This window comes from Dama dama, chromosome 4, assembly GCF_033118175.1.
Source record: "Dama dama isolate Ldn47 chromosome 4, ASM3311817v1, whole genome shotgun sequence".
Taxonomy (NCBI): Eukaryota; Metazoa; Chordata; class Mammalia; order Artiodactyla; family Cervidae; genus Dama; species Dama dama.
In genome coordinates, this window is record NC_083684.1 from 6,576,343 (window position 1) to 6,591,666 (window position 15,324).

The following is a 15,324-nucleotide window of genomic DNA, read 5'->3' on the forward strand; positions in this document are numbered from 1 at the left end:
AGATGCAAGACGAGCAAGCATTCACTTCACTGCAGGGATATCTGGCCTTACTTCGAGTCAGAGCGTCTCGGTGTCCATTCCACTTGAGGCCACAAACTCAGGGTCCCTCTCACATACCTGTAGCTGAGAGAAGCCTCCTCTTGTGGTGCTTGTGGAAAGTTGGTATTCCCCTTGAGACGAAGCCATGGAATAAGCTCTCATCTCGAGTTGACTTGGGGTCCACGGAGCCCTTTCATGCTGCTACAGTGACCTCAGGATCCCTCTAGACTTGAGACAGTGACTTTGGGTTTTCTATGGAGTGCCATCAAATAAATCAAGCCTCCTTTCACGTTTGATGTGGAACACGGAATTGCTCTGCACGCAGTGCAGGGGAATCGGGCCTCATCTCGCGGCGAGGGGGAAGTCTCATGGTTTTTCTCGAGTTGCGGCTGGAACCTGGGGTATATTCTCGAGTTACGACGGGGAGGGCCCTTCCAGACACGTGTTTGTTCAGCGACGTCAGGACTACTGTCTAGGTGCGAGGGACACCTCGGGATTCTCCTCGAGTCTTGGCATGGCAATTTGGACTCGTCTCCACGTGAGGCGGGAGACCCAGGTTCCCTTTCCACGTGCCACAGGGATCCTGGGACTCCTATCCATTTTCAAGAGGAGTCAGGCATCGTCTCCTTTGGAAGCATTGATCTCCACGGACCGCTCGAGTTTTCAATGGATGTGAGGCCTCCGGTCGCGATGAGGTGGAGAACTCGGTCTTTCTCTGTGGTCTCCACAGGGGATTCAGACATCCCTTCGTCTTGGGAGATGCAAGACGAGCCTGCATTCAATCCACTGCAGGGATATCCAGCCTTACTTCGAGTCAGAGCATCTCGGTCTCCATTCCACTTGAGGCCACAAACTCAGTGTCCCTCTCACTTACCTGTAGCTGAGAGAAGCCTCCTCTTGAGGTGCTTGTGGAAAGTTGGTATTCCTCTTGAGTCGAAGCCAGGATCTAAGCTCTCATCTCGAGTTGATTTGGGGTCCACGGAGCCCTTTCGTGTTGCTCCAGTGACCTCAGGATCCCTCTAGACTTGAGACAGTGATCTTGGGTTTTCTCTGGAATGCCATCAAGGAAATCAAGGCTCCTTTCACGTTTGATGTGGAACACGGAATTGCTCTGCGCGCAGTGGAGGGGAATCGGGTCTCATTTCGCGGCAAGGGGGATGTCTCATGGTTTTTGTCAAGTTGCGGCCGAAACCTGGGGTATATTCTCGAGTTACGACGGGGAGGGCCCTTCCAGACACGTGTTTGTTCAGCGACGTCAGGACTCCTGCCTAGGTGCGAGGGACACCTCGGGATTCTCCTCGAGTCTTCGCATGGCAATTGGGACGCGTCTCCACGTGAGCCGGGAGACCCAGGGTCCCTTTCCACGTGCCACAGGGATCCTGGGACTCCTATCCATTTTCAAGAGGAGTCAGGCATCGTCTCCTTTGGAAGCATTGATCTCCGCGGACCTCTCGAATTTTCAAAGGATGTGAGGACTCCCGTCGCGAAGAGGCGGAGAACTAGGTCTTTCTCTGTGGCCTCCACAGGGGATTCAGACATCCCTTCATCTTCGGAGATTTAAGACCAGCCTGAATTCAATTCACTGCAGGGATATCCGGCCTTACTTCGAGTCAGAACATCTCGGTGTCCATTCCACGTGAGGCTACAAATTCAGGGTCCCTCTCACATACATATAGCTGAGAGAAGCCTCCTCTTGAGGTGCTTGTGGAAAGTTGGTATTCCTCTTGATTCGAAGCCAGGGACTAAGCTCTCATCTCGAGTTGATTTGGGGTCCACGGAGCCCTTTTATGTTGTTACAGTGACCTCAGGATCCCTCTAGACTTGAGACAGTGATCTTGGGTTTTCTCTGGAGTGCCATCAAGGAAATCAAGGCACCTTTCAGGCTTGATGTGGAACACTGAATTCCTCTGCACGCAGTGCAGGGAAATCGAGCCTCATCTCGCGGCGAGGGGGAAGTCTCATGGTTTTTCTCGAGGTGTGGCCGGAACCTGGGGTATATTCTCGAGTTACGATGCGGAGGGCCCTTCCAGACACCTGTTTGTTCAGTGACGTCAGGACTCCTGCCTAGGTGCGAGGGACACCTCTGGATTCTCCTCGAGTCTTGGCATGGCAATTGGGACGTGTCTCCACGTGAGGCGGGGGACCCAGGGTTCCTTTCCACGTGCCACAGGGATCCTGGGACTCCTATCCATTTTCAAGAGTAGTCAGGCATCGTCTCCTTTGGAAGCATTGACCTCCGCGGACCTCTCGAGTTTTCAAAGGATGTGAGGCCTCCGGTCGTGATGAAGAGGAGAACTAGGTCTTTCTCTGTGGTCTCTATAGGGGATTCAGACATCCCTTCGTATTGGGAGATGCAAAACGAGCCTGCATTCAATTCACTGTTGGGATATCCGGCCTTACTTCGAGTCAGAGCATCTCGCTGTCCATTCCACTTGAGGCCACAAATTCAGGGTCCCTCTCAGATACCTGTAGCTGAAAGAAACCTCCTCCTGAGGTGCTTGTGGAAAGTTGGTATTTCTCTTGAGTCGAAGCCAGGGACTAAGCTCTCATCTCGAGTTGATTCGGGGTCCACGGAGCCCTTTCGTGATGCTACAGTGTCCTCAGGATCCCTCTAGACTTGAGACAGTGATCTTGGGTTTTCTCTGGAGTGCCATCAAGGAAATCAAGGATCCTTTCACGTTTGATGTGGAACACGGAATTGCTCTGCACGCAGTGCAGGGGAATCGGGCCTCATCGCGCGGCGAGGGGGAAGTCTCATGGTTTTTCTCGAGTTGCGGCCAGAACCTGGGGTATATTCTCGAGTTACGACGGGGAGGGCCCTTCCAGACACGTGTTTGTTCAGCGACGTCAGGACTCCTGCCTAGGTGCGAGGGACACCTCGGGATTCTCCTCGAGTCTTGGCATGGCAATTGGGACGCGTCTCCACGTGAGGCGGGAGGCCCAGTGTCCCTTTCCACGTGCCACAGGGATCCTGGGACTCCTATCCATTTGCAAGAGGAGTCAGGAATCGTCTCCTTTGGAAGCATTGATCTGCGCGGACCTCTCGAGTTTTCATAGGATGTGAGGCCTCAGTTCGCGTTGAGGCGGAGGATTACGTCTTTCTCTGTGGTCTCCACAGGGGATTCAGACATCCCTTCGCCTTGGGAGATGCAAGACGAGCCTGCATTCAATTCACTGCAGGGATATCCGGCCTTACTTCAAGTCAGAGCATCTCGGAGTCCATTCCACTTGAGGCCACAAACTCAGGGTACCTCTCACATACATGTAGCAGAGAAAAGCTTCCTCTTGAGGTGCTTGTGGAAAGTTGGTATTCCTCTTGAGTCGAAGCCAGGGACTAAGCTCTCATCTCGAGTTGATTTGGGGTCCACGGAGCACTTTCGTGTTGCTCCAGTGACCTCAGGATCCCTCTAGACTTGAGACAGTGATCTTGGGTTTTCTCTGGAGTGTCATCAAGGAAATCAAGTCTCCTTTCACGTTTGAAGTGGAACACGGAATTGCTCTGCACGCAGTGCAGGGGAATCGGGCCTCATCTCGCGGCGAGCGGGAAGTCTCATATTTTTTCTCGAGTTGCGGCCGGACCTGATTTATATTCTCGAGTTACGACGGGGAGGGCCCTTCCAGACACGTGTTTGTTCAGCGACGTCAGGACTCCTGCCTAGGTGCGACGGACACCTCGGGATTCTCCTCGAGTCTTGGCATGGCAATTGGGACGCGTCTCCACGTGAGGAGGGAGACCCAGTTTCCCTTTCAACGGGCCACAGGGATCCTGGGACTCCTATCTATTTTCAAGAGGAGTCAGGCATCGTCTCCTTTGGAAGCATTGATCTCCGTGGACCTCTCGAGTTTTCAAAGGATGTGAGGCCTCCGGTCGCATTGAGGTGGAGGACTAGGTCTCTCTGTGGGCTCCACAGGGGATTCAGACATCCCTTCGTCTTGGGAGATGCAAGATGAGCCTGCATTCAATTCACTGCAGGGACATCCTGCCTTAATTCGAGTCAGAGCATCTCGGTGTCCATTCCACTTGAGGCAACAAACTCAGGGTCCCTCTCACATACCTGTAGCTGAGAGAAGCCTCCTCTTGAGGTGCTTGTGGAAAGTTGGTATTCCTCTTGAGTCGAAGCCAGGGACTAAGATATCATCTCGAGTTGATTTGGCGTACACGGAGCCTTTTCGTGTTGCTCCAGTGACCTCAGGATCCCTCTACACTTGAGACAGTGATCTTGGGTTTTCTCTGGAGTGCCATCAAGGAAATCAAGGCTCCTTTCACGTTTGATGTGGAACACGTAATTGCTCTGCACGCAGTGCAGGGGAATCGGACCTCATCTCGCGGTGAGGGGAAATCTCATGGTTTTTCTCGAGTTGCGGCCGGAACCTGGGGTATATTCTCGAGTTACGACGGGGAGGGCCCTTCCAGACACGTGTTTGTTCAGCGATGTCAGGACTCCCGTCTAGGTGCGAGGGACACATCGGGATTCTCCTCTAGTCTTGGCATAGCAATTGGCACACGTCTCCACGTGAGGCGGGAGACACAGTGTCCCTTTCCACGTGCCACAGGGATCCTGGGACTCCTATCCATTTTCAGTAGGAGTCAGGCATTGTCTCCTTTGGAAGCATTGATCTCCGCGGACCTCTCGAGTTTTCAAAGGATGTGAGGCCTCCGCTAGCGTTGAGGCGGAGGACTAGGTCTTTCTCTGTCGTCTCCACAGGGGATTCAGTCATCCCTTCGTCTTGGAGATGCAAGACGAGCCTGCATTCAATTCACTGCAGGGATATCCGGCCTTACTTCGAGTCAGAGCATCTCAGTGTCCATTCCACTTGAGGCCACAAACTCAGGGTCCCTCTCACATACCTGTAGCTGAGAGAAGCCTCCTCTTGAGGTGCTTGTGGAAAGTTGGTAATCCACTTGAGTCGAAGCCAGGGACTAAGCTCTCATCTCGAGTTGATTTGGGGTCCACGGAGCCCTTTCGTGTTGTTCCAGTGACCTCAGGATCCCTCTAGACTTGAGACAGTGATCTTGGGTTTTCACTGGAGTCCCATCAAGGAAATAAATTCTCCTTTCACGTTTGATGTGGAACACGGAATTACTCTGCACGCAGTGCAGGGGAATCGGGCCTCATCTCGCGGCGAGGGGGAAGTCTCATGGTTTTTCTCGAGTTGCGGCCGGAACCTGGGGTATATTCTCGAGTTACGACGGGGAGGGACCTTCCAGACACGTGTTTGTTCAGCGACGTCAGGACTCCTGCCTAGGTGCGAGGGACACCTCGGGATTCTCCTCGAGTCTTGGCATGGCAACTGGGACGCGTCTCCACATGAGGCGGGAGACCCAGGGTCCCTTGCCACGTGCCACAGGGATCCTGGGACTCCTATCCATTTTCAAGAGGAGTCAGGCATCGTCTCCTTTGGAAGCATTGATCTCCGCGGACCTCTCGAGTTTTCAAAGGATGTGAGGCCTCCGGTCGCGTTGAGGCGAAGGACTAGGTCTTTCTCTGTGGTCTCCACTGGGGATTCAGACATCCCATCGTCTTGGGAGACGCAAGAAGATCCTGCTTTCAATTCACGGCAAAGATATCCCGCCTTACTTCGAGTCAGAGCATCTCGGTGTCCATTCCACTTGAGGCCACAAACTCAGGGTACCTCTCACATACCTGTAGCTGAGAGAAGCCTCCTCTTGAGGTGCTTGTGGAAATTTGGTATTCCTCTTGAGTCGAAGCCAGGGACTAAGCTCTCATCTCGAGTTGATTTGGGGTCCACGGAGCCCTTTCGTGTTGCTCCAGTGACCTCAGGATCCCTCTAGACTTGAGACAGTGATCTTGGGTTTTCTCTGGAGTGCCATCAAGGAAATCAAGGCTCCTTTCACGTTTGATGTGGAACACGGAATTGCTCTGCATGCAGTCCAGGGGAATCGGGCCTCAACTCGCGGCGAGGGCGAAGTCTCATGGTTTTTCTCGAGTGGCCGGAACCTTGGGTATATTCTCGAGTTACGACGGGGAGGGCCCTTCCAGACATGTGTTTGTTCAGCGACGTCAGGACTCCTGCCTAGGTGCGAGGGACACCTCGGGATTCTCCTCGAGTCTTGGCATGGCAATTGGGACGCGTCTCCACGTGAGGCGGGAGACCCAGGGTCCCTTTCCACGTGCCACATTGATCCTGGGATTCCTATCCATTTTCCAGAGGAGTCAGGCATCGTCTCCTTTGGAAGCATTGATCTCTGCAGACCTCTCGAGTTGTCAAAGGATGTGAGGCCTCCGGTCGCGATGAGGCGGAGGACTAGGTCTTTCTCTGTGTTCTGCACAGGGGATTCAGACATCCCTTCGTCTTGGGAGATGCAAGATGAGCCTGCATTCAATTCACTGCAGGGATATCCGGCCTTACTTCGAGTCAGAGCATTTCGGTGTCCATTCCACTTGATGCCACAAACTCAGAGTCCCTCTCACATAGCTGTAGCTGAGAGAAGCCTCCTCTTGAGGGGCTTGTGGAAAGTTCATATTCCTCTTGAGTTGAAGCCAGGGACTAACCTCTCATCTCGAGTTGATTTGGGGTCCACGGAGCCCTTTCGTGTTGCTCCGGTGACCTCAGGATCCCTCTAGACTTGAGACAGTGATCTTGGGTTTTCTCTCGAGTGCCATCAAGGAAATCAAGGCTCCTTTCACGTTTGATGTGGAACACGGAATTGCTCTGCACGCAGTGCATGGGAATCGGGCCTCATCTCGCGGCGAGGGGGAAGTCTCATGGTTTTTCTCGAGTTGCGGCCGGAACCGGGGGTATATTCTCGAGTTACGACGGGGAGGGCCCTTCCAGACACGTGTTTGTTCAGCGACGTCAGGACTCCTGCCTAGGTGCGAGGGACACCTCGGGATTCTCCTCGGGTCTTGGCATGGCAATTGGGACGCGTCTCCACGTGAGGCAGGAGACCCAGGGTCCCTTTCCACGTGCCACAGGGATCCTGGGACTCCTATCCATTTTCTTTTTTTTTTTTTTTTTTATTTTTTTTTATTTTTTTTTTAAATTTTTATTATTATTATTTTTTTTTCCAGTGGGTTTTGTCATACATTGATATGAATCAGCCATGGATTTACATGTATTCCCAATCCCGATCCCCCCTCCAACCTCCCTCTCCACCCGATTCCTCTGGGTCTTCCCAGTGCACCAGGCCGGAGCACTTGTCTCGTGCATCCCACCTGGGCTGGTGATCTGTTCACCATAGATAGTATACATGCTGTTCTTTTGAAATATCCCACCCTCACATTCTCCCACAAAGTTCAAAAGTCTGTTCTGTATTTTTTTGTCTCTTTTTCTGTTCTGCATATAGGGTTATCGTTATCACCTTTCTAAATTCCATATACATGTGTCAGTATGCTGTAATGTTCTTTATCTTTCTGGCTTACTTCACTCTGTATAAGGGGCTCCAGCTTCATCCATCTCATTAGGACTGGTTCAAATGAATTCTTTTTAATGGCTGAGTAATATTCCATGGTATTTATGTACCACAGCTTCCTTATCCATTCTTCTGCTGATGGGCATCTAGGTTGCTTCCATGTCCTGGCTATTATAAACAGTGCTGCAATGAACATTGGGGTGCACGTGTCTCTTTCAGATCTGGTTTCCTCAGTGTGTATGCCCAGAAGTGGGATTGCTGGGTCATATGGCAGTTCTATGTCCAGTTTTTTAAGAAATCTCCACACTGTTTTCCATAGCGGCTGTACTAGTTTGCATTCCCACCAACAGTGTAAGAGGGTTCCCTTTTCTCCACACCCTCTCCAGCATTTATTGCTTGTAGACTTTTGGATAGCAGCCATCCTGACTGGCGTGTAATGGTACCTCATTGTGGTTTTGATTTGCATTTCTCTAATAATGAGTGATGTTGAGCATCTTTTCATGTGTTTGTTAGCCATCTGTATGTCTTCCTTGGAGAAATGTCTGTTTAGTTCTTTGGCCCATTTTTTGATTGGGTCATTTATTTTTCTGGAATTGAGCTGCAGGAGTTGCTTGTATATTTTTGAGATTAGTCCTTTGTCTGTTTCTTCATTTGCTATTATTTTCTCCCAATCTGAGGGCTGTCTTTTCATCTTACTTATAGTTTCCTTTGTAGTGCAAAAGCTTTTAAGTTTCATTAGGTCCCATTTGTTTAGTTTTGCTTTTATTTCCAATATTCTGGGAGGTGGGTCATAGAGGATCTTGCTTTGATTTATGTCGGAGAGTGTTTTGCCTATGTTCTCCTCTAGGAGTTTTATAGTTTCTGGTCTTACATTTAGATCTTTAATCCATTTTGAGTTTATTTTTGTGTATGGTGTTAGAAAGTGTTCTAGTTTCATTCTTTTACAAGTGGTTGACCAGTTTTCCCAGCACCACTTGTTAAAGAGGTTGTCTTTTTTCCATTGTATATCCTTGCCTCCTTTGTCAAAGATAAGGTGTCCATAGGTTCGTGGATTTATCTCTGGGCTTTCTATTCTGTTCCATTGATCTATATTTCTGTCTTTGTGCCAGTACCATACTGTCTTGATGACTGTGGCTTTGTAGTAGAGTCTGAAGTCAGGCAGGTTGATTCCTCCAGTTCCATTCTTCTTTCTCAAGATTACTTTGGCTATTCGAGGTTTTTTGTATTTCCATACAAATTGTGAAATTCTTTGGTCTAGTTCTGTGAAAAATACCGTTGGTAGCTTGATAGGGATTGCATTGAATCTATAGACTGCTTTGGGTAGAATAGCCATTTTGACAATATTAATTCTTCCAATCCATGAACACGGTATGTTTCTCCATCTGTTTGTGTCCTCTTTGATTTCTTTCATCAGTGTTTTATAGTTTTCTATGTATAGGTCCTTTGTTTCTTTAGGTAGATATACTCCTAAGTATTTTATTCTTTTTGTTGCAATGGTGAATGGTATTGTTTCCTTAATTTCTCTGTCTGTTTTTTCATTGTTAGTATATAGGAATGCAAGGGATTTCTGTGTGTTAATTTTATATCCTGCAACTTTACTATATTCATTGATTAGCTCTAGTAATTTTCTGGTAGAATCTTTAGGGTTTTCTATGTAGAGGATCATGTCATCTGCAAACAGTGAGAGTTTTACTTCTTCTTTTCCTATCTGGATTCCTTTTACTTCTTTTTCTGCTCTGATTGCTGTGGCCAGCACTTCCAACACTATGTTGAATAGTAGTGGTGAGAGTGGGCACCCTTGTCTTGTTCCTGATTTCAGGGGAAATGCCTTCAATATTTCACCATTGAGGGTGATGCTTGCTGTGGGTTTGTCATATATAGCTTTTATTATGTTGAGGTATGTTCCTTCTATTCCTGCTTTTTGGAGAGTTTTAATCATAAATGAGTGTTGAATTTTGTCAAAGGCTTTCTCTGCATCTATTGAGATAATCATATGGTTTTTATCTTTCAATTTGTTAATGTGGTGTATTACATTGATTGATTTGCGGATATTAAAGAATCCTTGCATTCCTGGGATAAAGCCCACTTGGTCATGGTGTATGATTTTTTTTAATATGTTGTTGGATTCTGTTTGCTAGAATTTTGTTAAGGATTTTTGCATCTATGTTCATCAGTGATATTGGCCTGTAGTTTTCTTTTTTTGTGGCATCTTTGTCTGGTTTTGGAATTAGGGTGATGGTGGCCTCATAGAATGAGTTTGGAAGCTTACCTTCTTCTGCAATTTTCTGGAAGAGTTTGAGTAAGATAGGTGTTAGCTCTTCTCTAAATTTTTGGTAGAATTCAGCTGTGAAGCCATCTGGTCCTGGGCTTTTGTTTGCTGGAAGATTTTTGATGACAGTTTCGATTTCCTTGCTTGTGATGGGTCTGTTAAGATCTTCTATTTCTTCCTGGTTCAGTTTTGGAAAGTTATACTTTTCTAAGAATTTGTCCATTTCATCCAAGTTGTCCATTTTATTGGCATAGAGCTGCTGGTAGTAGTCTCTTATGATCCTTTGTATTTCAGTGTTGTCTGTTGTGATCTCTCCATTTTCATTTCTAATTTTGTTAATTTGGTTTTTCTCTCTTTGTTTCTTAATGAGTCTTGCTAATGGTTTGTCAATTTTGTTTATTTTTTCAAAAAACCAGCTTTTAGCTTTGTTGATTTTTGCTATGGTCTCTTTAGTTTCTTTTGCATTTATTTCTGCCCTGATTTTTAAGATTTCTTTCCTTCTGCTAACTCTGGGGTTCTTCATTTCTTCCTTCTCTAATTGCTTTAGGTGTAGAGTTAGGTTATTTAATTGGTTTTTTTCCTGTTTCTTGATGTAAGCCTGTAATGCTATGAACCTTCCCCTTAGCACTGCTTTTACAGTGTCCCATAGGTTTTGGGTTGTTGTGTTTTCATTTTCATTCATTTCTATACATATTTTGATTTCTTTTTTGATTTCTTCTATGATTTGTTGGTTATTCAGAAGCGTGTTATTTAGCCTCCATATGTTTGAAGTTTTAACAATTTTTTCCCTGTAATTGAGATCTAATCTTACTGCACTGTGGTCAGAAAAGATAACTGGAATGATTTCAATTTTTTTGAATTTTCCAAGACCAGATTTATGGCCCAGGATGTGATCTATTCTGGAGAATGTTCCGTGTGCACTTGAGAAAAAGGTGAAGTTGATTGTTTTGGGGTGAAATGTCCTATAGATATCAATTAGGTCTAGCTGGTCCATTGTGTCATTTAAGGTTTGTGTTTCCTTGTTAATTTTCTGTTTAGTTGATCTATCCATAGTTGTGAGTGGGGTATTAAAGTCTCCCACTATTATTGTGTTACTATTAATTTCCTCTTTCATACTTGTTAGCGTTTGCCGTACATATTGCGGTGCTCCTATGTTGGGTGCATATATATTTATAATTGTTATATCTTCTTTTTTGATTGATCCTTTGATCATTATGTAGTGTCCTTCTTTGTCTCTTTTCACTTCCTTTATTTGAAAGTCTATTTTATCTGATATGAGTATTGCGACTCCTGCTTTCTTTTGGTCTCCGTTTGCATGAAATATTTTTTTCCAGCCCTTCACTTTTAGTCTGTATGTGTCTCTTGTTTTGAGGTGGGTCTCTTGTAGACAGCATATATAGGGGTCTTGTTTTTGTATCCATTCAGCCAATCTTTGTCTTTTGGTTGGGGCATTCAACCCATTTACATTTAGGGTAATTATTGATAGGTGTGTTCCCGTTGCCATTTACTTTGTTGTTTTGGGTTCACATTTATAAAACCTTTCTGCATTTCCTGTCTAGAGAAGATCCTTTAGCATTTGTTGAAGAGCTGGTTTGGTGGTGCTGAATTCTCTCAGCTTTTGCTTATCTGTAAAGCTTTTGAATTCTCCTTCATATCTGAATGAGATCCTTGCTGGATACAGTAATCTAGGTTGTAGGTTATTCTCTTTCATTACTTTCAGTACGTCCTGCCATTCCCTTCTGTCCTGGAGGGTTTCTATTGATAGATCAGCTGTTATCCTTATGGGAATCCCTTTGTGTGTTATTTGTTGTTTTTCCCTTGCTGCTTTTAATATTTGTTCTTTGTGTTTGATCTTTGTTAATTTGATTAATATGTGTCTTGGGGTGTTTCGCCTTGGGTTTATCCTGTTTGGGACTCTCTGGGTTTCTTGGATTTGGGTGGCTATTTCCTTCCCCATTTTAGGGAAGTTTTCAGCTATTATCTCCTCGAGTATTTTCTCATGGCCCTTCTTTTTGTCTTCTTCTTCTGGAACTCCTATGATTCGAATGTTGGGGCGTTTCACAGTGTCCCAGAGGTCCCTGAGGTTGTCCTCATTTCTTTTGATCCTTTTTTCTTTTTTCCTCTCTGCTTCATTTATTTCCACCATTTTATCTTCTGCCTCACTTATCCTATCTTCTGCCTCCGTTATTCTACTCTTGGTTCCCTCCAAAGTGTTTTTGATCTCATTCATTGCATTATTCATTTGTAATTGACTCTTTTTTATTTCTTCTAGGTCTTTATTAAACAGTTCTTGAATCTTTTCAATCTTTGTTTCCAGGCTATTTATCTGTAACTCCATTTTGTTTTCAAGATTTTGGATCATTTTTATTATCATTATTCTAAATTCTTTTTCAGGTAGATTCCCTATCTCCTCCTCTTTTGTTTGACTTGGTGGGCATTTTTCATGTTCCTTTACCTGTTGGGTATTTCTTTGCCTTTTCATCTTGTTTAGATTGCTGTATCTGGAGTGGGCTTTCTGTATTCTGGAGGTCTGTGGTTCCTTTCTGTTGTGGAGGATTAACCCAGTGGATGGGGTTAGACGATTGGCTTGTCAAGGTTTCCTGGTTAGGGAAGCTTGCATCAGTGTTCTGGTGTGTGGAACTTGATTTCTTCTCTTTGGAAAGCAATGGAGTGCCCAGTAATGAGTTTTGAGATGGGTCTATGTGTTAGGTGTGACCTTGGGCAGCCTGTATGTTGATGTTCAGGGCTATGTTCCTGCGTTGCTGGAGAATTTGCATGGTATGTCTTGCTCTAAAACTTATTGGCTCTTGTGTGGTAGTTGGTTTCAGTGTAGGTATGGAGGCTTTTGGACAGTCACTTATCACTTAAAGTTCCTTGTAGTCAGGAGTTTTCTGGTGTTCTCAGGTTTTGGGCTTAAGTCTCCTGCCTCTGGATTTCAGTTTTATTCTTCCTGTAGTCTCAGGACTTCTCCAACTATGCAGCCCTGATAAGAAAACTTCTAGGTTAATGGCTAAAAGATTCTCCCCCGTTAGGGACACCCAGAGAGGTTCACAGAGTCACATGAAGAAGAGGAGAGGGAGGAGGGAGATAGAGATGAACAGGAGGAGAAAAAGGGGGACTCAAGAGGAGAGAGACAGATCTACACAGCTGTCTGTTCCCAGAGTGTTCTCCGTAGCCCAGTCACCTACAAAGATTCACAGAATTGGATTGGGAAGAGAAGGGGAAAGGAGGAAATAGAGGTGTTCTGAGGTAGAAAACAGAGAGTCAAGATTGGGAGAGAATAATCTTCAGTTTAAAAATAGGGCTTCTCTTCTTTTTTTTTTTTTTGTAAGGTTATAGTGCATTGAAAATGAAAATTAAGGAGTAGTAGAGGAGTACTAGAGGAATTTAAAAGAAATAAGAGAAAAAGAAAAATAGAAAATAGAAGAGAAAAAGGAAAGAAAAAAAAGGAAAAAAAAAGAAAGAAAAAGAAAAAAAAACAGAAAAAAAAGAAAAAAAAAAAGGAAAAAAAATTATTTTTTTCCCCCTAATTAAAAAATCGTAAAAGTCTATGGAAATGAAAGTTAAGGAGTAATGGGGGAGTAATAGGGGATTTTAAAGGAAAATAAAAGAGAAAAAATAAAAAAGAAAAAAGAAAAAAAATTAAAAAAAGAGAAAAAAGTAAAATTATATCTAGGAGTTTCTCTGGAGCTGTTGCGGTCAGTGTGGGTTCGGCTCAGTTTCAGATAGCTCCTCGTTCCAGCTTACGCTTCTCGATATCTACAGGCTCCTCCGGTGTAGTCAATGTTTCCTAGAGGGATTTTAATCTGTTGCACCAGTCCCTTCTGAAGCGGTTCCCTTTGTTTATTTGGCTTATGTTTGCCGGTCTCTTCAGAGCCTCATTTCCGCCCTGACACAGGCAGGCGGAGGTGGACTCTTATTCAGGTAGCTAGTTAGGGCGCTCCGGGGGGAGGGGCTTGTGCTGCGGGGAGGGGCTGGCGCTGCTCTCTCCATCTGCGCTGCTCAGGAATTGCTCTGCACGCAGTGCAGGGGAATCGGGCCTCATCTCGCGGTGAGGGGGAATTCTCATGGTTTTTCTCGAGTTGCGGCCGGAACCTGGGGTATATTCTCGAGTTACGACGGGGAGGGCCCTTCCAGACACGTGTTTGGTCAGCAACGTCAGGACTCCTGCCTAGGTGCATGGGACACTTCGGGATTCTCCACGAGTCTTGGCATGGCAATTGGGAGGCGTCTCCACGTGAGGCGGGAGACCCAGGGTCCCTTTCCACGTGCCACAGGGATCCTGGGACTCCTAACCAATTTCAAGAGGAGTCAGGCATCGTCTCCTTTGGAAGCATTGATCTCCGCGGACCTCTCGAGTTTTCAAAGGATGTGAGGCCTCCGGTCGCGATGAGGCAGAGGACTAGGTCTTTCTCTGTGGTCTCCACAGGGGATTCAGACATCCCTTCGTCTTGGGAGATGCAAGATGAGCCTGCATTGAATTCACTGCAGGGATATCCGGCCTTACTTCGAGTCAGAGCATCTCGGTGTCCATTCCACTTGAGGCCACAAACTCAGCGTCCCTCTCACATACCTGTAGCTGAGAGAAGCCTCCTCTTGAGGTGCTTGTGGAAAGTTGGTATTCCTCTTGAGTCGAAGCCAGGTACTAAGCTCTCTTCTCGAGTTGATTTGGGGTCCACGGAGCCCTTTCGTGTTGCTCCAGTGACCTCAGGAGCCCTCTAGACTTGAGACAGTGATCTTGGGTTTTCTCTGGAGTGCCATCAAGGAAATCAAGGCTCCTATCACGTTTGATGTGGAACACGAAATTCCTCTGCCCGCAGCCCAGGGGAATCGGGCCTCATCTCGCAGCGAGGGGGAAGTCTCATTGTTTTTCACAAGTTGCGGCCGGAACCTGGGGTATATTCTCGAGTTACGACGGGGAGGGCCCTTCCAGACACGTGTTTGTTCAGTGACGTCAGGACTCCTGCCTAGGTGCGAGGGACACCTGGGGATTCTCCTCGAGTCTTGGCATGGCAATGGGGACGCGTCTCCACGTGAGGCGGGAGACCCAGGGTCCCTTTCCACGTGCCACAGGGATCCTGGGACTCCTATCCATTTTCAAGAGGAGTCAGGCATCGTCTCCTTTGGAAGCATTGATCTCCGCGGACCTCTCGAGTTTTCAAAGGATGTGAGGCCTCTGGTCGCATTGAGGCGGAGGACTAGATCTTTCTCTGTGTTCTGCACAGGGGATTCAGACATCCCTTCGTCTTGGGAGATGCAAGATGAGCCTGCATTCAATTCACTGCAGGGATATCCGGACTTACTTCGAGTCAGAGCATCTCTGTGTCCATTCCACTTGAGGCCACAAACTCAGGGTCCCTCTCACATACCTGTAGCTGAGAGAAGCCTCCGCTTGAGGTGCTTGTGGAAAGTTGGTATTCCTCTTGAGTCGAAGCCAGGGACTAAGCTCTCATCTCGAGTTGATTTGGGGTCCACGGAGCCCTTTCGGGTTGATCCAGTGACCTCTGGATCCCTCTAGTCTTGAGACAGTGATCTTGGGTTTTCTCTGGAGTGCCATGAAGGAAATCAAGGCTCCTTTCTCGTTTGATGTGGAACACGGAATTGCCCTGCACGCAGTGCAGGGGAATCTGGCCTCATCTCG